We start from the raw sequence: 22,504 nt of genomic DNA on the forward strand, positions 1-22,504 counted from the left end.
AGCTGGGGGTTATAGGAATGTGCCACCACACCCAAAACAATTCATAGGTTTTAAATTGCACACCATTTGAATTGTGTGATGAAATCTTATGGTGTCCCCTCCATCCTGCCTGGGATGTGAATGTTCCCCATCCAGAATGTCATGTTTTACACTACTCTCACCCATGAGTAACTCAGCTGCTGTCTCAGTTATCAGAACAACTGTCCTGGTGTCCCTATGCCTGTGTTCAAGCGATCCCTATTTTACTCAATAAGAGCCCCCAAACCCAAGAGTAGTGATGCTAGCTTGGCATGGTGGCCCATTCCTATAATCCTAGCAATCTGGGAGGCCAACACAGAAGGACTATAATTTTGAGCCTCACCTAGACTCAAAATTAAAAACAGGCTGGGTGTATATAGCTCAGTGCAACAGTGTCTCTGAGTTTAATCCCCAGGACTTAAAACAACAATAACAACAACAACAATGAAACAACAGTATTAGCTTTCAATTTTTATGAAATATTCAGAATAAATTTTTTTTTTTGGTACTGGGGATCGAACCCGGGACCCTACGCTCAGAATAAATTTTGATTAAATAAGTTAAATATTTAGGGCTATTTAGTGTGCAACAGTGCAGACTGTTGGATGGTGGTAAAGAAATGTCAACCTCCCAGTAAATCTAAAAGATGAAGGAACAGGACTTTAAACTGAGTGTACTTTTTTGTTTTGGTACCGGGGATCAAACTCAGGTCCTTGCGCTTGCGTAGCAGGTGGCAAAACCACTGAGCTAAATCCCTGGCCCCTGAGTGTACTTCTTTTCAGGTCTCCTCCCGACACACAAAAACTCCCTGGACATTAATGACTTCACTCACTCTAATTGGCAGATGATTACATTTCCTGACAGGCTGGCCCTCATCCCAAAAGGGTCAGCTTCTCACTATACCGATAAACACCCCCAGGACAAACAGTTCCCACTCCCAGCAGATACTGAGGCAGCTGCACCAGCCTAATCCCTCCAGCGGTGTCCGCACTGGGCATTGCAGCACTTGTAGAAGGTGGTCATTAGCTCATCTGCAGAGCGGGTCTGAAGTTGCATGAAGTAGGCACGAGGATGTTCGAATCTGAGACATGGTTCTGCAGTAGAGTCAACATTCTCCCAGGCTGCTGATCCTCCAAGTACATCATCCACTTCTTTCAGCTTTGGATACTTCCGGTTTGTTACCTTGCGGGTGATGTTGTGCATGTAGGGGCAAGTGTTGCAGGCAAAGTGGTGACAGCGCTGCCCCTCCTCCACGATCAGCCCATTCCCACAACCCCAGGCCGAAGAGTAGCATGGCTAGGACTCCACCGCATCACACTCTGGCAGCTCACCCCTGAATCTGTTATTTTAAATGAAGCGGTCAATACCAGACTCCCAACCTGAGGAAAAGATCTGAAGGATTTGATAGCAAGTCACGTCAATAATCAGAGAAAGAACATTGCAGAGCATGAACAGCAGGTACAAAGACCCTGAGGCAGGAGCACACTTTGTGTGGCTGGAGTGGAGAAGGGTGGATGTGGTGGGAATAGGGACAGTGGCCCTGCTGCAAAGCTGAGTAAGAGATGAGCCAAGAAATGAGCGGGGAAAGAGTCCAGATCATAGGCTGTTAGGACTAACATAGGCTAACACAGTCTGTTAGGACTTGTGTTTTCTCTCTGAGTGAGATGGGGAATCCTTGTGGAGTTTGGGAGGGATTATGATCTTCATGTTGTGATAGGAGCACTTTGGCTGCTCCGAGGGAGTGGACAAGAAGTGCAGAAACAGAGCAGTTAGAAGGTTTTGTGATCATCCACACATAGTGCTGGCCCATACCAGGGTGGTGGCAGTAGAAACAGGAAGGTTGAGCTGAGTCCTTTGACCAAGGCATCATGTCCCCACTACAGACCTTGGCAAGCACTGGAACAGTTTCCTCCCATGTAATTTTTGCTTCCATTGCTGACGGCCACCACCTTTTGATTGGTGACTTCTTTGTAGTTTAGTAATCATTGTCCCTGACTTATGTATTTTCCTTAGACATGATCTATTAAGTACTCATTGTGTTAGTTCCTAGAGAGTTATTTTATTTATAAATTCTTGGAGCCACTTCACTTCCCCCTGACTGGAGACCAGAAACAGAAAATTGCTTTCTAGATTGCCAGGTGCATGCACCTGTATTTCAGCAGCAGATTGGGCATCCCAGTCCCCTGAGATCCCTGTCTTTAAATCCAGTTATGTCAATCCAGCTCCATAGGGGAGACATTAGCTCTGATCAGTTCTGGGATCTGCAATGCAGGGGTCAAGTGAAGGCCTTCCCATGAGAACTTCCTAATTGCCTCATCATGATGCTGCGACATGATGTTTGCAAACTGAATCAGCAAGCTCTTGTGGATTCTTACACACTGAACTCCTTGCTTTTCATGGCAGGGCCTCCATTGAACTCTTGCTCTGGTCTTTCAGGGCCCCTCTGCTTCTTAACACCAGATTGTCCTTGGTGAGGTCTGCCTTTCATCTTCCTTTTGTACCATTTATCTATTTTTACCATCACATTTCTTCTAGCAAATAGCTGGTAAAACTATAAAGGATTGTTTTCTCAATCTCTCTTACTTTTGGTTGTGGCATTTTTGGACCCTAGTTTTACATTAGCATCACCCAGAAAGCTTTAAAAAATATGATGCCTGGACACCAGTTCAGACCAATTGAACCAGTATCTGGAGGGTGGGACCCAGGCTTTAGCATGTTTTCAAAGCTTCCTAGATGATTCTGGTGTACAATTTCACTTTCTTTCTTAGAGTAAATATAAACAGAGCCTGGCACTACAGACTGTTTAGGCTTCTCTTTCACCATGGGGCTTAAAGGTTCTCTCTAAGGGAGCCCTTACAGAGACTCACAGACAGTCAGTGAAGGCATAGAAGAAGAAAACGTTCATTATATAAATTTAACTCTGTTCCACTACCAGAATACGTGACTTACAGTGAACTACAAACTAATATAGTCTTAGTCTATAATCTATGTTAAATAGCACCTTCTATGACATTGTATTTTGTATGTGTTAGAAGTGATGACTTGTTAAATATGAATGATTAAAATATGTCACAGAATGTTTTTCATTTAAGGTAGTGGGACTTAAAATCCCAGAGGCAGCCCCAGCCTGCTGGGGCAGAGGGTCTTTTTGAGGAGCAGCTGTGGCCAGGAGGAAGAACAGGGTAGGGATTTCCAGAGCTGTCTTGTCCTTTTCTGGCCCTGAGACTGTGGAAAGTTCTCTAAATCCTCCCTGAAGGGAAGGTTCTGTGATTTTCCTATTACAAATGTAGGGAAACTGAGGGTCAGAGAACTTAATGGAGTTAATCCTCTGTGTAGCATTTCAGAGTTTCCTGGCCTTCTCATGCCACCCCACCCACATACCCACATTGGCCAACTGGCCTTTTGCAGACTGTTCCCTCTGCTGGTTTGGGTTTCCAGTCTTCTTTGACTGAATTCTGTTTGTCCTTTGGGACTGGGTTCAGGCATTACCTCCCACTGGCAGATGTCCCGGTCCTGCCTGCCCACCCTGTGTTGCTCAGGTGTCCTTCCCCATGTCTCTATATCTTTGGCTTTCCTCTGTCTTGATGTTTGTACTTATAACTCTCTGGCTCTCTTCTTTTCCTCCACCATTCAGGTGGCTTCTTCCTGGCATATTTATGGATTTATAATAAGAATGAAATCAAGATTGGCTTACAAGTAATACAGTTTCACTGTTGTGGTATATTTGGTGTGTGTTTACAAGCAGCACAGCTTACTTTGATGAATTTCTTTGCTATAGTTTCCCTACCTTCTCTTTTAATTTGTTTGGGAAGCACTAGAAAAAATCAGAAAGAAAGGTTAACCCCATAAGCTCTCTCTTTGGTGGAAGCCTAAGATCTTCAGCATCCACAGTAATCCTTAAGTCACTGAGAGTGCTGCCCTTGGAAGGAATTAATGTAGCTCTTGGACATTCCAATTAGTTCTCAGGAGAATTAGTTATTAGAAAAAGAGTAAGCCTGGCTTCTGAATCTTTTTCTCTCTGGCTTCCTGTTTCACCAAATGATTTCTTCTGCACATGTTCCTGCATTTGTGATGCCATTAGCCATGAAGCCTTCACCAGAGTCCAAAATTGTGAGCCAAATAACCCCTTTTTTTCTGTAAAAGTACCCCTCAAGTATTTTGTTTTAGCAACAGAAAACTGACTACTGTGTTTCCTTGAAAGTAAGGCTGAACCAGAAAATAAGCCCTGGTCATTACCATAGTGATGAGCAGTGTCGTGCATTAGATTATACCTCACTATTCTCTTACTTGGTGGCTACTCTGTAATAGGTAAAGCAAGGCGATTGGAACTGGCATTTTTGATCTCTAGTTTCCAGGCTGATTATTTTTTGGTTAGGTCTTATTTTCAGGGAAACATGGTAATATAGTTGTTCACATTTTTTTGTTACAAATGATACTGCAATGAGCATTTTTAGTCATTATATAAATTGCTTATTGTTGCTATTACAAATTACCACAAACTCAGTGGTTTAAAATAACATGAATTTATTACCTTATAATTAAAGAGGTCAGAAATCCAAGAGATTTAGTGAGCTAAAGATTAATATCTCACAGGGATATGTTTGTCTTTGGAGATTTTTAAGGAAGAATCCATTTTCTTGTCCTTTCCAGCATCATGAGCCCACCTTTGCTCCTCAACTTCTGGTCCCTTCCTTCAAAGGCTGGTCCAGTCTTTCCCACACTGAATCACTCTGACACATGCTCTTCTGCCTTTCTTGTCTACACTGGAAGGACCCTTGGAATTACACTGGGCCTACTAGGTGTAAGGTAGGAGACTCTTATAGTAAGGCCAGCTGATTAGCAACCTTAATTCACCTCTGCAATGAACATATATACTCATGGATCCTCAGCTTTAGGGGATTAGTATATGAACATCTTCAAGAGGGGTCTTTCTTTGTTTTACCATGGTCACATGTCTTTGAATGTTTGTATGCTTATCTCTGTGGAATAAATTACCTTGAAATGAACTTGCAGGATTATGGAGAGTGTGTACAAAAACTTCAGTTACCTTCATTAAAGTTTAGATTTCTACCTTCCCTAAATGTGAGCCTCTATTTTACTCAACCTAACCAGCCTGACTATTTCAAAGTGTTGGATCACTGCCAATCTTACTGTTAAAAACAAGTTAGTATTCCTGTAGTGCATAGTGGTGCATACTTGTAATCCCAGCATGCTCAGAAGCTGAGGCATGATGATCCCGAATTCGAGCCCAGACCTTTTAACAAAATAAGTAAGTAGAAAAATATTGAGGGTGTAGTTCAATTCAAAAGCTCTGGGCTCATCCCCATATAGCAAAACAAACAACAAACAAGCAAACAAGCAACCTAATAAATAAATGTCAGTCAGTATTCCAGAATTCGAAAACTAAACAAGCCTGATATGTTCACTTACAGTACCATGGTGATAGGACGTAGAAGTACCTATCCATGGTCCAGCATGTCAATTGAATTTGCCTTTTTGTTTTTTTGAGGTCCGAGGATTGAACCCAGAGAGTGTTGAGCTACATTCCCAGGCGCTTTTAGTTTATTTATATGTTTCTGAGTCAGGATTCTGCTAAGTTGACTAGCTGGCCTTGAACTTGTGTTCTTCCCTCCTCAGCCTTCTGAGTAGCTGGGATTACAAAAATGGGCTACCATGCCTGACTTGGTTTGCCTTTCAAAGGACTTATACAATATTTTTCATCTGCTTTTCCTTTCAAACTGTATTTTGCTCAGGTTAACATTTAAATAATTTTTCATTCTGTAAGCACCATAAGTTGATGAGTAACTATAAGGCACAGAATCAGTGGCAAGTAAAATAAATTGTGATGGATCTTTACCTGCTAGCAATTCATAAAGTAGACTCTGAATCCACTGATTTATTAGTTTATTAATTTGCTCTTTGGTGTTTATCATACATCTAATGAATGTTCCAACCTCCAGGAATTTACAAAGCAGTAGAAGGGATAAGACATAGGTGCTAATACATAGCGGATGTTCTGGTTAAGATCAAGAATGTCCCCCAAAGCCCTCAGGAATTCATAAGTGAGGCTTTTGGAAGGTGACTGAATCACAGGGCCAGTATAGTTCACTTGCTATTGGGAGGTGGGGTCTAGTCAGAAGAGGCAGGTCACTAGGGGCATGGCCTGGAAAGGTCTGTCTCCCTCCCCAGCTCCTCCGTTTTCTCTCTACTTCCTGGACACCATGATGTTTTCCTCTTTGGCAGGCCCTTCCACCATGCTATTTTCTGCATTTGACCCTGCTGAACATAGATTGCAATTTCTGAAACATGATCCAAAACAAATCTTTCCTCCTTTAAGTTGTGGGTGTTGGGTATTTGTCCCTAAAACAAGAATGCAACAGGTAAATTAAAAATTGACTACACTTGTGTAAAATCCATCTTTTGAAATTTATGTGATCTAACTTGTTACAGTGACTTTGTTTTGGAAAAGTTCATGTTTTTAACTGGTTAGATATTCATTCAGTATAACATAATGGTTGCCAAAACCACTGTGCAAAAATATGTCAAGCCTTAAAGAATACTCTAAAAACTGATCATCTAAAATGTGCTCAAGCCCGATTACAAAAAGAAAAATAAATGCTGTATGATTCCACTTACATGAGATATCTAGAATGGACAAACTATTAGGGACAGAAGTTAAAATGATTATTGCCATGGGTGGAGGAGGGGAGAATAGGAGTTGTTTAATGAATATGGATTTTCAGTTTCAGTTTTATGAGAAGAAAAGAGTTCAGGAGGTCAGTCAGTTGCACAAGTGAATGTACTTAATGTTATTGAGCTATATGATTAAAAATCATTGAAATGATATAGTAAAATTTATGTATGAATATTTTACCACAAATTAAAAAAATCTTTAAAGACAGTTATCTTCTAAGTGCTCATAGAAGGAGGTTACTGCAAACACTTGAGATCCAGCTCTGTGGGGCAGTTCCATGGATGGTCTTTTTTAATCCTTCCAACAACCTCCTGAGTTAGGTCTTAATTGACTGTTTTGCAGGTGAAAAAGACTCCATAACTTGCCCAGAATAACGCAAAGTGGGATTCCAGCTCAATTTACCTTTTTCTTATATTTTCATGCCTAGTAATTAAAAGATGTGCAAGTGAAATCAAAGTAATTTACAACTATTTTCCCACATATTCTCTAAAGTAGAAATTACCATATTAAAAATGATAAATGGTTATAAAATAAAGAGCTAAGATTTATGGAATATTAACTAAAAATGATAGGACAGGACTATTTACCTATAAAATTCCGATAATATTCACCAACTTCCAAAGTTGAACTTTATCTTACTAAATAACTAGAGTTTTCCTTCCTCTCTTCAACTTTCTGTCTCTTTACCCATTTCTCTTTCCTTCGTTCCTTCAATACAAGAGGATTGTTTAAATTACAGTCACACAGCAGTACAATCCATGTTAAAGTAACAATTAAATTCACTCCTGACCATGCCATTCTTCCATTCCGAGAACAGGGAAAAGTCTGCAAGAGATCAGACAAAGGACATGCCCCACCTACTTCTCCTCTGGCGTGGTCCTCAGTGACATCATATAAAAAATCATTTCCTGCTTGCTCCTTATCTCTACTGCTAACTGAATTAATGGTCTTACTTCCTTTGCTTGTGTGTATGGTATTTAAGAATAAAAGTAAAATCACTTCCTATTGAGATTTATACTTAGGTTCCTTAAAGGTCATGTACTTGGATGATTTTTCTTTCCCTGGGGACTAAAAAGTTGTTTGATGTAGAAAATGAACAAGTCATAAAATGTGCTAAGCTGAACTTGAGTGAAGTCATGGTTTACTGACTGTTCTTTTCTGTTGAGTGTATTTCCAACCCACAAACTTGCTGAAGATTTGAAATAAGTAAAACTGGAATCAGTTTGGAAATCTCAAAACAGATTAAAAAGGGTAGTTGTCGTTATGAACTTTGGATGGCACTTTGAAGCAGATGCCCTGTGCAGTATGGGACAATGAAAACAATAATGTTTCACAATGAAGACTTGTTATTCTGATGAGAAGACTACTATATGATACATAATATCTGACAAGTACAAGAGAGTGTTTTAAAAACAAGTGCTACTGTCTCTAATGCCTAGAAATTCTAGGCAACAGAGATATGGCTGGGGATATTACAAGCCCCAACTTGAAACTATACTACAAAGCTACTGTGATAAAAACATGGTACTGGCAAAGGAACAGACCCGAGGATCAGTGGAATACATTAGAAGATGCAGAAGCAACTCCAGACATACTCACCCACCTCATCTTTGACAAAGGAGCCAACAACCCTCACTGGAGGAAAGATAGCCTATTTAATAAATGGTGTTGGAAAAACTGGATTTCAACCTGCCAAAGATTAAAACTAGACCCATACCTATCACCATGCACTACACTAAGATCGAAGTGGATCAAAGATCTAAATATTAAGACAAAAATTAAATTTGCTGGAAGATAAGTTAAGTAGAACTCTTTAGGACATTGGCATAGGAAAATACTTTATGAACAAAACCTCAGTAGCAGGGGAACTAGCACAAAGAATCAACAATTGGGATCTCATCTTATTAAAAAGCTTCTGCACTGCAAGAGAAACCACCAACAGAGCTAAAAGACTACCTACAATGTGGGAAAAAATTTTCAGCAGCTGCACCTTAGACAAAGGACTACTATCTAGAATATATAAAGAACTGAAAAAAAATCAGACCCCCTAAATTCAAAGACCCAATTCAAAAATGGGCATCTGAAATGAACAGACATTTCTCAGAAAAAGAAGTAAAAGCAACAAGTAAATGTATAAAAAAATGTTATTTGGTAATTTAAGAGATGCAGATGAAACACTAAAATTCCACCTCACCCCAGAAAGAATGGCTGTTATAAAGAAATCATCCAATAACAAATTCTGGCGGGGCTGTGGGGAGAAAGAAACCCTTCTCCATTGTTGGTAGGAGTGCAGACTGGTGCAACCACTGTGGAAATCAGTATGGAGATACCTCAAAGAACTAGGACTAGAGGTCCCATTGGACCCAGCTATTCCCCTGCTGGGTATCTTCCCAAAAGAATTAAAAGAATCATACCACAGTGATATATGTGCACCCACGTTTATAGTGACACAGTTTGTAATAGCTAAAGCTTGGAAACAACCCAAGTGCCCATCAAATGGAGACTGGATAAAGAAGATTTCTTTTTTTATAAAATGGAGTGCTACTCAGCCATAAAGAAGGAGAAACTAGAGACATTTATAGCTAAATGGATGCATATTGAGGCCATCCTCTTAAGTGAAATAAATAGGACACACATGTGTAAATACCGAATAGTTTCTCTAGTGTGAGAAACTGAAAGTGTAATTAAGGATTAAAATGATTAAAATGAATAATGGATAATTTGAAATATGAGAAAATATTCAAAGGAGTAGGGGAGGCAGGAGGGGAAGGGGAGAGATCAGAGGTACAGGCTGGAATCTGGAAAGAATCCATATGTAGATTGTGCTTAAAACTATAAGAAGAGATGCAGAGACTAGGCTGGAGCTCATCAGTGGGTTGGGAAGCAAGAGTCACTGAGATCAAAGGAGAGAAGTATGTGTTTCCAGAAGAAGCACATACAGCTATGTACAGTGCACAGTATTTGATAGTGTGATAAATGACTGTTACTGTTTTAGGTACTTATCATAACATGCTGTGCTTTTCATCATTTAGAGCATAATCCTACTTATATAAAAGAGTTTACTGTAAAACAGTGTGCTGCTATGCCAGTGGTAGCCTCATGTATCTCATGTTTAACTGTGTATTTGGATAATATCAAGGGGCCATCACAGATGACTGATGTATACCTTTTCAGTTTGCAGTTAGAAGTTGGCACTCTGTGTGGTACTTTGCGATACACATGGATGAAATTGCCTAATAACATATTTCTCAGATTATATTTCCATCGCGTGTCTCATGACTGTGTTGAAATTTAAATCAAAAAATAATTTGGCCTATGTGGAGTCTACTAGTTAATTAGAATTTTTTCTCCAAACCACTATTTGTTTAGTATTAGTTTTGAAAATCTTTCTAAAATAAATCACATCTTCTGATGCCTTGTTAATGCTTGAGTTTTTTTTTTAAATTATATGGAAAAATGTTTAAGTACTTTTCAGTTTTGCTTTGGTTGAGTTCTATTATATTTGAATATTATTATAGTTTTTTTCCCTTGCATTGTTTTTCTTTGAATAATTTTAATTTTTGTATATGTGTGTGTTTAGTGAATGATAATAAAGTTATAGATTTTAAAAAAACACAAAACAACTGGTACTGTGTGCTAAGGCAGGTTATTTTATGAGACTCCTGGCTGAGAGGTTGGCCTCCATTCTCTCTCTGGGTGCTCAGACAGCTCTTGGAATGAACACTCACATTATCCCTGCAAATGAGGAAGGTGCTGGGGTGACTTGCTGGAGGGCCATGGTAGGAAAAGGTTAAGGTGAGTTTAAATTGAAGTAATCCTTTCCTCCTTTAAGGTGTTTATGGGACAAAATACCAGACATAAAAAGCTTAAAGGAGGAAAGGATTATTTTGGCTCATGGTTTCAGAGATTTCAATCCATAGTCAGCTGGCTCCAAGGCAGAAATATCATGTTGGAAGTGTATGGCAGAGGAAAGCTTCTTAACTCATGGCTTCCAGGAAGCAGAGTGAGAAGGAAAGAGCCAGAAAGGAAGAGAACAGTGACAAGATAAGCTTCTCAAAGGCACACACCCAGTGACCTAATTCCTCCAACTAGGCTCACCTCCTCATAGCCCATCCCTCCATGAATTTTTCAGTGTATTTATCCTTTGACAAGGTTACTGCCCTCCCAGTCTATCTCTCTGGGCATCTGTTAATCCAATCAAGTTTACAGTCAAGGTTAATGCCACACCATGTGAAGAGGGCATAGTCAGGAAAGGGCCCATCTCATTTCTACTGCCTTGTCAATGTATGTCCTCAGTTTAGTGACTCCATCTGTCATTTCACAGTTTTGATCCAGTATATATAGCTGTAACTCTGGCAGCTCTTTCAGAGAACCCATTCCTATGGTTTTTCCCAAGATTTGGTGTGGATATGATTCTTTATATTCCTTATCTGTTTGAAATAGCTTTTTTTGCAGCTGAATCGTAACTGATTCTCTCTCTCTCTCTCTCTCTCTCTCTCGCTCTCTCCTATGAGTGTATAATGTTTATAATTAGAATCAGATCCAGGCTTCTAAATTGCCTTTTTCAACTTCATATTTCCTCATCAATATTTCACAGATTGTAAAACCAAACGTTTACTTATTTCATATTTCTGAATATTAACGTACCATCATTTGTTTTCTATTCCAATGAAAAACATTTAATTTTTTCTATGTTTTACTTGCACAGATGGGTACTTTGACAGAGTATATTAGTTTTCCATTAGTCTTGTGACAGATTACTACAGATTTAGTGGCTTAAAATAGCTTAAATTGATTATCTTACAGTTTTAGAGGCCAGAATTCTGGAATAGGCCCCACTGAGTTAAAATCAAGATGTTGGTAGGGCCATGGTCCTGCTGCAGGGCCTAGGAGAAAATAAATTCTCTTGCCTTTCCCATCTTCTTGAGGCTGCCCACATTCTTGACTCATGAATCTTCAAAGCCAGAATGGCTGGTTAAGTCCATCTCATACTGCATTACTCTCATCTTGACTCTCCTGCCCTCTTCTTTGACTTATAAGGACCCTAGTGATTATATTGGGTCTACCTGGATGATCCAGGATAATTTCCTTATCATTACCTGATTATAGAAATCTCAATTGCATGCAACCTAATTCTCCCTTTCTATATAACATCACATATTCACACGTTCTGGGGATTAGGACTTGAGAGGACTAGTTGGGGTGCCATTATACTGTCAAACACAAAATAATTCTGTTTCTAGGAGTCCATCCTACAGAAAAAAATCAGAGGTGCAGATAAAGGAAGTTCTGTTTTAAGGCTCTGACATGTCAAATATTGTACCAGTTTATATCCCACTTGCAAATTTAAGGAATTCCCATCTCATTCTCACCACATCATCCCTAGTATTGAATATTGCTACTTTTCAAAATCTTTCTGGCTCAGGAGATTATTAACATAATATCTGCACATGATAGAAAATTTAGAGTTCAAAGAGTACCCAGTGGAAAGTAAATCTACTCACCTATATCCTCCAAGTTCCCTTAGAGGCTACCATGGCTGCCAGGATGATATGTTGCTTAGAGATGCTCTGTGTATATATAAGCGCACATGAGGTTGTATTCCTCCTTTTTATACAATGGTAGTGTACTGTACACATTATTCACATATCCTTTTAGGCTTTTCAAATATGATCAATGTGGGAAGATAAATATACTGCCTCTGATCTAGAAGTTCTATATTTTACAAGGAAGCCACGATGAATTGTGCTTTATTTTATTTTGTGAATGATAGGTTGTATAGAGATTTTCTCATTTTTTACTTAAAAGCATGAATACATTGGAACTCTACTTTTGGTAGCTGCAAAGTTTCAGTGTCTACAGGCATACTGAAACAAATTCAATCTTAGAAGAGACATACATGACTCCAGCATTCAGTACTGTGTTTATCCTGTAAAATGGATGATATGTTTGTAATAAAAAAACTAGCTGTTTCTAGCTGAGAAAAACTTAATAATGTGAAGTATCAATCTGTAAAATATGGTAGATTTCACTACTGTATAAAGAATTATACTGCCACTATATCTAATACTTTCTGAAACTCTCTGTAGTGTTCTCCAACTATGCTCTGGAAGTTAATAGTAGTGATGGGAAAAAAAGGTCTCACTACGAAAGAAATTCAACTCAGGTTTTTTATATTCAAACAATAAACATTTGTGAACATTAAAACATGTAATTATCCATGAATAAACTAGGACCAATTAGTTCCATGTTTGAAAAATTAGTATTCTACAATGAAGTAGTAATCCTTATATATGAGGTTTATTTACAAAACATAAAACCATAAACATTTATGAAAGAAATTTGCTAGAATATACTTTTATGGTCTTGGGAACAGATTGTAATCTTGTATAGTCTTGGGAAAAGAGAAGAAGAAAAAGTCTTTCCACACACAAAATGACCATGGGACTCACAAAGGAAAAGTTTGATGGCTTTGAATGTCTAAAAATTAAAACTTTATGTGTGGCAAGACCACTATAACCAGACTTGAAAAGAAATGAGAAACTTGGAAAAATATTTACGATATATTGTAGATAATAACCTTCTATTTTTATTTGTAAATGACTCCTATATTTTAATAAGAAAATGACAACTCAAGAAAAATTAGACAAAGGATATGCCAGTTGATTCATAAATGTGCCAGTATTATTTGACAATTCTATAGAGGAAGAAATACAATAAATAAATACATATGATTTTTAAATGTTTATTCAATAGAGATTAACAAAGTATCTACTAAGATATTGAATTTTTAACCTGTCAAATTTGTCAAAATTAAACCAATATCAATAAGCACTGTTGGTAATGGCTTAAAGATATAAAGGTAGGGCTAGGGGTTTAGCTCAGTGGTTTCCCTGCCTGTTGTGCAGCCACAAGGACTAGAGTTCGATCCCCAGTACCAAAAAAATATATATGTATATATAAATGCAGTCATAAAGTTCATAGGAATATAATGTGATAGATTATTATTTGGATATATTTGCAAATATTAGTGCAGATTTAAATTTATACACCCCTTTGTACATTTACATGAGTATTTCTATAGATGAACTGGCTAAAAGTGAAATTGCTAGAACAAAGGTAATTATAAATAGTTTATTTTAATATTTGTTATCATTTCAAAGCATTTAATTATTAAATATTAAATATAAAGTTAAAATATTAGAAAACAATTTTTTTTAAAAATAGATATCTTTTGCTTATAAATATAAATGCCTATGATACTGTTTATATTTTCTTTGTAAAAATTGTATCATCCTATATATATAAACTTTATATATCATTTAAGAGGGAATGGGACGTTGAGATTGGTCAGCATGAGGTGTGGCTTTTTACTTTTAACTCTGTACAATCTAAATCTGTCTTGGCTTTTACTCATCAAATGAGCCACACTGTTATTATGAAAACAAACCTATGAACACAAGCCTCTATTTTCTGGCCAGTAGAGATAGGATATGAAAATTATCTCATATGTCATGTGGAGTAAATGAAATGATGAACTTAAAGCAGTTAATGATTCAATGCCAGCTAGTATTGGGCATCTTGATTGTCTGATGATGATGCTTTTCAGCTGGTGTGGACAAGGGGCTACAGCGGGCTGGATACAGTAAACATTGGGAGCTTTGTCACGGATGCTTAGTTTTGTTACCCTAACAAAGAGACCTTATAGAACAGAGTTAAAGAATACAAAAGTTTGTTCTTCCTTCATGGAGTGGTCCAGAGTGGGTTGCAGGGTTCTTAGCTCTACATAGTCACTCAGGAATCTGGAGTTTCTTTCCCATCTGTCATGGGGTGTTGTCTTCATTTGAAGATTGAAGTTGGGTCCTAGGATCCTTGGGGAAATTGTAGAAGAGTGTATGTGCTTTGTTTTAAGGGTGGGGCTGAAACTGAGACATTTCCCCTTACCTTCCATAGAGGACTAAGGCACACAGCAACACCTAGGTGTAGGGATGCCTGAAAACAGGTGTCTCCCAGGTCTCCCATCAAAGGATTCACTGTAGAGGAAGAGGGCTGGTATTGTTAAACACCTAGCCTTCTCCTCCACAACTGGTGTTGCTGCAGTACTAGAAATAGTCTAAGTCTGTTGCTAGTCCCCATCTCCACTTTAGGGAAGTCTCTCTGTTGGACTCTATGGCTCCAGAAACCACCAAAGTTCATAGCAGGGCCTCACCTTCCTGCCAGCTCTTGTATGAACATGACCAAATATAACTTCTTTTGTTCTTGTCTTTTCTAGGACTTGAGAAGGCATTCTGTTCTACCCAACACTCTTTCTTCAGTTTTGTCAAATTTGTGCTATGAACAATCAATTTCTGCCATACTTATATATAGTCATTTGGGGCATAGGAATGGACTTCTGTGTGTGTATGTGTGTGTGTGTGTGTGTGTGTGTAGGAAGTGAAGATGAGGAAGTAGTGTGCCCTGGATATCATGACAAGCATGATGAAGTAAAGAGTTAGAGGGAGATTTTTCTGAGCCAGGAGAGTTGTTGAGGGTGAGAGTATGGAAAATCTAGTTAGAGCTTTGCACACAACAAAGGCTAATTGGAAGGGACATGAACCCTTCTGAGAGAAGATATCACATAATCCTTAAAGTTGGGAGGTTTAGGGGCTGGGAATTGAAGATGTTTCATTTTGTGATAGGAAGGACAAAAGGAGGCAGCTGGCAGGAATGACTGCAATTTCTACCTGTGTGTCTTAGGCGCCTTATAAAAACCACACCAAGCCAAGTAAGTAGTTAACTCTAAGCAACCAGAGGATCTACTAACAGGCCGATGGGTGCACACTCAAGATCACAAGTTTAGCAGAAGTGGCTAGGATGGGATATAAATGAAGTGATTGTACCCTGGAGGATACTCACAAAGGATCTCAGGTTGCCCCAGTATTGCTCAAAGTGCACTTATAACCACTTCCTGTCTGGTCTCTGGGGACTTCCTCTAGCTCTGTGGCGGCTATTGTGCCTGGTGTCCCTTGTCCGGAATGTTCTGTAGAAGGGGAAAGCTGCTGCAGGGAAAGAAAGTGCTGGTCCCAGGGTTTGGGAACTTTTGCTCTGTTTAATGAATGCCTTCCTCCTTGATGCTCTGTTTGCATTTAGCATTTCCATGGAAACCATGCATATAATGCTTAACTCACCCTTGGCTTCATTCAAGCATATTTTTCTGTGGAAGTCACAAGGTCTGTTCAGTTCAGTTGTGGCCTTTTTGCTTCTCCCTGCTTTCTCCCTGGTTTCTAAAGTGTGACCATTTAAGAGGGCCTTTGTCATGCCAAGATTTGTGCCTGTGTTCTTGGCAGAAAGTGTTGTTAACCTTTGAATACTATGTCCCTGACAGAAAAAGATGTGCTCCAGTGACACACTTTGTGTCAGAAACTTTGCTAGCAGTAGTAGAAATGACATCGAAGGCACACATGCCAAGTTCTGTGGGGCAAGAGGGCACCCATTTGGCAAGTGGGGATGCATAAGCTGTCTCTTTCCTTGCCAGCAGAAAGGCATTACAGCACTGAGGCCTTCAACTATGCCCCCAATGGACATTCCCACCTTTTTCATTGCCCTTCCACCATCTCCTGTTTCCAAACTCCTGTACAAAAGTTCCTGAGCCTCCTTTTTAGCTACTTTGCTTCTTGGACTCACCCCTGAAGAGATCACATTTAACCTCTGACGTAAACTCACCTGAACTTTGGTTTCAAAAGCATTTATGTTGATTATGGATACAGGACAGAAAGGGTCCAGTCATCTTTGGGGGGGTCCTTCATTGCTTGTGGACACACAAGCACCATACTTCAGTGGGACCTTTTCCCCCATATAAAATGAATTATTAAACAACATGAAATCAATGTAAAGAATTCAGAAAAATCAAAAAGCTGTAAAGAAGAGGGTTAATTCCAACTTACTTCCCAAATAATCATTTTTCATTGTTTGGGGTCAAACCTTCTAGACTTGTCCTGTGCATGCACACTCATTCATACTTTTTTTTAAAAAAGTGTGACTGTACTATTCATGATGTTTTGTAAACCTTGGTCTATTATCTGCTGCCATGTAAAACCAACCTAGAGCAACCATTTCATTCTATCATATGAATTCTGAGTGAGAGGTTGAGCTAGAGGACAAAGGTCTGGTTTACTGCTAGAATAGAATATAAAGAATAGAATAGAATATGAAGTTTGGAGTCTCATCTGGCAAAACCAAAATGGCACTGGAGTGCCTGTTTCTGGCCTCTTCAAGTGGCTTGGGTGTCCTCAAAACATGGTATCCTCAGGGTACCTGGTCTTCTTATATGGTGCCTCAAGGATCTAAGAGTGTGTGTTTCAGTCAACAACGTTGAACTTGTGTGGTTTTTTATGATCGAAACTTGAAAGCCATATAATGTCACTTCTCCCATACTATATTGGTCAAAGCAGTAACAATCACACCCAGATTCAAGGGGCAGACACAAGATTTCACTCTCTACAAAAGAAGTGCCAAAGAACTTGCAGGTGTATTTTAAAACTCTGGCAGCATTTCATTATTTTTTTACATAACATGGACAGTGTACTGCATTGAATTGCATCTCTTCAAAAAGATATGTTCAGTTTCTAACCCTCAGTATCTGTGAATGTGATCATACTTGGAAATATGGTCTTTGCAGATGTAATCAATTTGAAATGCAGTCATTCTGGATTAGGGTGGGCCATAACCTAATCTCTGCTGCCCTTAGAAGAGAGAAATTTGGACACAGACCCGCAATGAGAAAGAATACTATGTAATGATGGAGGCAAACATTGGTGGAACACTTCTATAAGGCAAGGGAGGACACCAAGGATTCCTGGCAATTCCAGAAGCATGGAAGGGCCAAGTTAGAACCCTCCCTTGGAGTCCTTAGAGGAAGCATGGCCTAGGTGACACCTTGATTTTGGAATTCTAGTCTCCAGAACTGTAAGAGAATAAACATCTGCTGTTTTCAGCTGTTGTCGTTTGTGACAAGCACTTTGTTACAGTGCCCACAGGAAACAAACATACTGATCTGCCTCATCATTCGATAGGTATACAGTATCCATTGAAGGCTGATCTTCATATATGTAATCAGTCTTAAGTAGGGCTAAGAAATGAGGCCCTAATTAGCAAGATGTCATAACCTGTTCAATGAAATGGATGGCTCATGATGTTTCTAATAGACTTTCATTGTTTCTTCCATTGGAAAGAGCACTGGTATAGAGTTAGCATTCAGTAAATATTGATTAACGTGTCCCCACATGTAAGAGCTTATCAGAAAATACAAAGGCTGATTGCATACAGGCATAATACCAAAGGATTCAAAATTTTAAGAACATTAAGATCCAGGTGTGGTTACACATGCCTTTAATTCCAGCACTCTGGGAGGCTGAGGCAGGAGGACTGGAAGTTCAGGCCCAGTTTCAGCCACTTAGTGACTTAGTAAGATCCTGTCTCAAAATAAATAATACAGCAAACGGCTAGGGATGTAGTTCAGTGTGAAGACCCTGAGTTCAATTCCCAGTACCATTAAAAAAAAAAGGATATTAAGAATTTAAAGAAGATTTTGTTTCTTCTGGAGACTTGCTTTGTTAGGTGACTTAAGGAACAGGTAAAAAACTTTAGCCTCAAAGAGTGTTCCTTAAAACTTCCAGTATTTTAAGTGAAAATCATTAGAGTACAAGAAGGTTAAGGTCCATTGTTGTTTACAGATGTAATACTTTCAGCTCTTCAGCCACAAGCGCAGTTTAAAACATCCATGCCTCATTGCCAAGTGTTAAGAAATGGTTCAGAAATGCTCTCCTGGCAGCTAACATGCTCGGTGGATCACAGGCCTTGGAGCTCTTGGATCTTTCCTGTTGCTCCTTTGTGATGTCTGGGTTGAATGAGGCCTCTTGTGTTTTTCTTCTCAAATTCAGGTCTCTCTTTTCTTCTTTTGGTCCCATTTGTGACTTCCTGTACACCCAAGGGTAAGCAGGCAGAGGGTAACCCTGGAGAGGAGCCAGGGGGCCCCTCCCTGACTTGGGGTGTGAAGTCAGAGCTGCCAGTGAAGAGGCCTCAAGCCTTACAGGCCCAAGAGTCTCCTAAAAATGTGCCTGTAGGGAAATATAGCATGTTTAAATTCTAGATGCCTGGCTGTACTTTTGCAAATTTCAGGGTCTCCTTGTGCTCTAAACACATCTGTCTGGACAACTATGTGGAGCATGGAAAAAAATGCTTAGTTCTGATGTCAGTACAGAAACCCCAAGAAATCATGCTTGAGTAGGGACTCACAGAAGTCCAGCTGTTGGACTGGGACTGGGTGGAGATCTTCACATTTTCTGAATATTCGGGGGCTGTGTCCTGAGAGTTGCCTTCACAGAACTTCCCTTTTTCTCTTGGGTGAGTGGAGATGTGTTTGGTACTTGGGTGGAGAGTTGCTTTTGCCATTCCCTGAGCTGAGTTCTGTGCTGGGTGGGCAGGGCTATGCCTTCAGCCTGTGACTGTGCTGACTCTCAGCTGGTGGGAGGTCTTGCCATGGAGAGCACATGTGTGGATGGGGGCTGTGGAGAGACTGTGTATGCTGCACATTGCTGATTTCTGTTCCCACACAAAACACAAGGAATTGTTTATTGGCCCCCTACTGTGTGTCAGCTGGAGGATCAACCAGAAAACCAAGCTGACATTGCAGTGTCTTCCCAAAATCTAGTCCCCTCCTCTTTGTTAACAGAATCCTGATTTTGTTGTTGGTGTTGGTGTTGTTTGAAATGAGGGAAGAAGACTGCTGAACCCTAGGTGATTGATTTATTCATGGTGAGAGCTTCCTTTTTACAGAGACACGCCCATGGGAATGTTCAGGTCTTTGAACAGCTTGGAGAAGGTTTGTACTTTGACTAATAAAAATGGGATATGAGACTATCAACACTTTATCCTTTAAAAAAAAACTACCTCAGGACTTGATTTCTGGAGTTATGGCAGCCATTTTGTGACAACAGGAAGGAAAGGCAGAAAGACCTGTGCATAGGCATGAAGGAAGAGCTAAGAGCTTCTCAAAATCACCAGCTGTCATGTCAGGAAGCCCCTGAATCAGTGAAATTTAACCGTCTAACTCCTTCCTTTTTGCCATTTAAATTACTCTTACTTTGTTGATCACCACAAAGCTCAATGCATTTGTAGGGAATAAATGAATGCATCTCAAATTTTATGCTATAGTACTATTACCTAGGTACTCTGAACCTAGTAAAAAGGAGATCCATCTTTGTACCTGTAGCCTGGGGTAAATTGGCCTCCCCTCAGCAAGAAATGACCTAATGTTTTATCTTTAACACATAATATAATAAATGTTACACTCTTTTTTTTTTTTTTTTGGATTGCCAATTTATTTTTATTTATTTATTTATTTATTTTCCCCATTAACTTTATTGGTACATTTTAGGTATAAAATACAGTTGCATTCATCATTGGGATCCTGTACCACTACATGAGTCTCTTGGTTCTTATTTTTTTTTCCCCTTCCCCTGCCCTCCCTTCACCCCCGCCCCCCACCCCTCCCTACCTGCAAAGACCCTGCTTCCATTTTTTTCCTCCTCTCACATTTTTTCCCTGTTGCACTCTATTTTGTAACATAGTGATGCTTGTAGTAATTTATAAAAATACTGAAATTGTCATGAAGAAATAAAAGCTTAAAATCCTTTCTCCTGCTATTTGTAAAATTCATACTCTAGAAAGAGGTAGATTGTTTTTCCTAGGGCTTTGAGTATCCCTGACACTCTGCCCATCCTCTATGGGTACAGATACTGCAGTTTGGGAAGTGCCAATGGAAGAAGCAGAAAGAGTTGGAGGAGACAAGGAGGTAGGTGGAGCTGTATACCCATGGCCTGTGGGTATCAGGGTAAAGAATAAGAACTAAACTCCTTTAGAAGTGGAATATGCCACAGAACACAGAACATCAAAGAGATTGTGCAAAGCCAAGATTTCCAACAATTATGTGGAAGTAAGATTGGGACTGAGTAAGACCCAGACATGGGAACAGCAGGTAAGAGACTGCTGTAGTGAATGAGATAAACTTCAGCTATGAGTGACCGACAAAGGAACAGCTTAAACAAAAGGACTTTTACTCTTTACTCAAGAGATGGCAATAAATGGGCCTGAAGTCAGCAAACTTAGCCACTTCAAATTATTCCAATGATTGCTGGCTGGACAACAAACAGCCCAAATTCAGTGTCTGAACACAGTTACAATCGTGTTTTCCTCATGAATCTGCAATGCAGGCAGGGCATGGTGAGGTCAACTCACTGTGCTCGCTATTTCACCCACTTTGGTAGCCTGAAGGCTGTGGGGGCTCAACAGCTGGGGTGTGGAACCATACACAGACTCGGTCACCCACACACCTGATGGTAAATGCTGGCTGTCAGCTGGGACCTTGTGAGATGTGGTCAGAAATACTGACAAGTGGCTACTTGGCTTCTTCCCAGTATGGTAGCTGGGTGCTAAGGGGAGTGGGAAAGAGATAAAAAGTGGAAAATCTCTATTTCCTAAGATTTAGATCCAACATGGACCTAGAATCACTTTTGGCCAAGTAGTCAAAGAGCTTGTATTCAGGTTCAATGGTGTAAACTTCACTTCCCAATAGCAGGACCATTGAAGGATTCTATGGTCATGATTTGAAACCACCCTGCATGATATTAGTCAGAACCTAGCATTAGAACCATCTCTATTGACAAAGGCTGGAAAATGAAATCTTTATGGATAGGAGGCCTAGCTAAAAATAAGAGGTTTATTACCATAGAGAAATGAGAAAATGGATACTAAGGATAATTAGCATTCTTTGCAATTGACAACAAACCACAAGTGACTTAAAGCTGGAATTAGTGTGGCAGGTAATGAAATAGAAAGGAAGGGGGAGAGAGATAATAAAAAATAAGAATTAGTAGGGCTTGAGATGACTTGGGCTGCCATTTATGTAGGGGTGAGGGGTAGGAGTGAGGATTGGTTTGGCTGTGGATGTGTTCAAGTATGAAATATCTAGCAAGATATTCACTCCATTTCTGGGGCCAGTCTGGTACTAGCTGAGGTTTTAGACATTAGTCAAGACCAATTTGACCCTTCCAGAGCCCAGGGACAGATTCAGAAGAATTTTAATATTAAAGCAGATTATAGTGCTTTTAAAATGGCCACAGAAGGTTGTTAGTTCTACTTGATTCTCCAGCACCTTATGACACTCCTTCCAACATTATGAGTGATCAATACACAGAATGTGGTGAAGGAGGCACTGTGCGACTTCTGAGGCTGGGTCAGAGAGGGATGCTCTGGCTCTCCTGGGACACAGGCCTTCGGAGTCCTGAGGTATCACACAAGGAATCCAGCTTCCCCTACAACCACCATGCAGGAAAGAAAGAGGTGCCCAAGCAGCCCCAATGGGTATTTGAGAATTCCTAGTGAAGGAATTAAGTGCACATTACTCCCAAAAATATCAATTTAGCATAGTGGTTGTTTTGAGCTGAAAGCACTTGAGAAACACAGGCACAGAAAGGGCTGAGCCTTTTTTGTCTAAGGCAGGCCATAAGACTTCCCATGATAAAGTTGTCCTCCTTGTCCCAAGATGAGAACACCCTTGTCACCAGTGCCTGGAAATTGATTCTTCAATGGATTTTCACAAATAAAACTACTAAGCCCACCCTTATCTTCTACTAGTTTTACCCCACTTATATCTCCTAGTGACTTCCCCATAATTTATTGCTCCTAGCTCAAAACCCTTTGTCTTGTCATTTTTTCACAAATTTATCATTTCTTCATCTAAAAAGTATAAAAGCT

At 39.6% G+C, this 22,504-nt stretch overlaps 1 protein-coding gene and 1 pseudogene across 7 annotated transcripts in view; one reads left to right on the plus strand and one right to left on the minus strand.

Moving 5' to 3' along the window:
- The window catches only part of Snx18 (sorting nexin 18), an 81,741-nt gene that overhangs the window by 47,452 nt on the left and 11,785 nt on the right, over window positions 1-22,504 (plus strand). The gene's annotated exons all lie outside the window — the stretch shown is intronic.
- On the minus strand, window positions 242-21,332 carry LOC101708534 (DNA-directed RNA polymerase III subunit RPC10 pseudogene; annotated as a pseudogene).

The sequence above is a fragment of the Heterocephalus glaber genome, unplaced genomic scaffold (assembly GCF_053883595.1).
Source record: "Heterocephalus glaber isolate CG9 unplaced genomic scaffold, H.glaber_assembly_v1.0 deba00001538, whole genome shotgun sequence".
NCBI classification, from domain to species: domain Eukaryota; kingdom Metazoa; phylum Chordata; class Mammalia; order Rodentia; family Bathyergidae; genus Heterocephalus; species Heterocephalus glaber.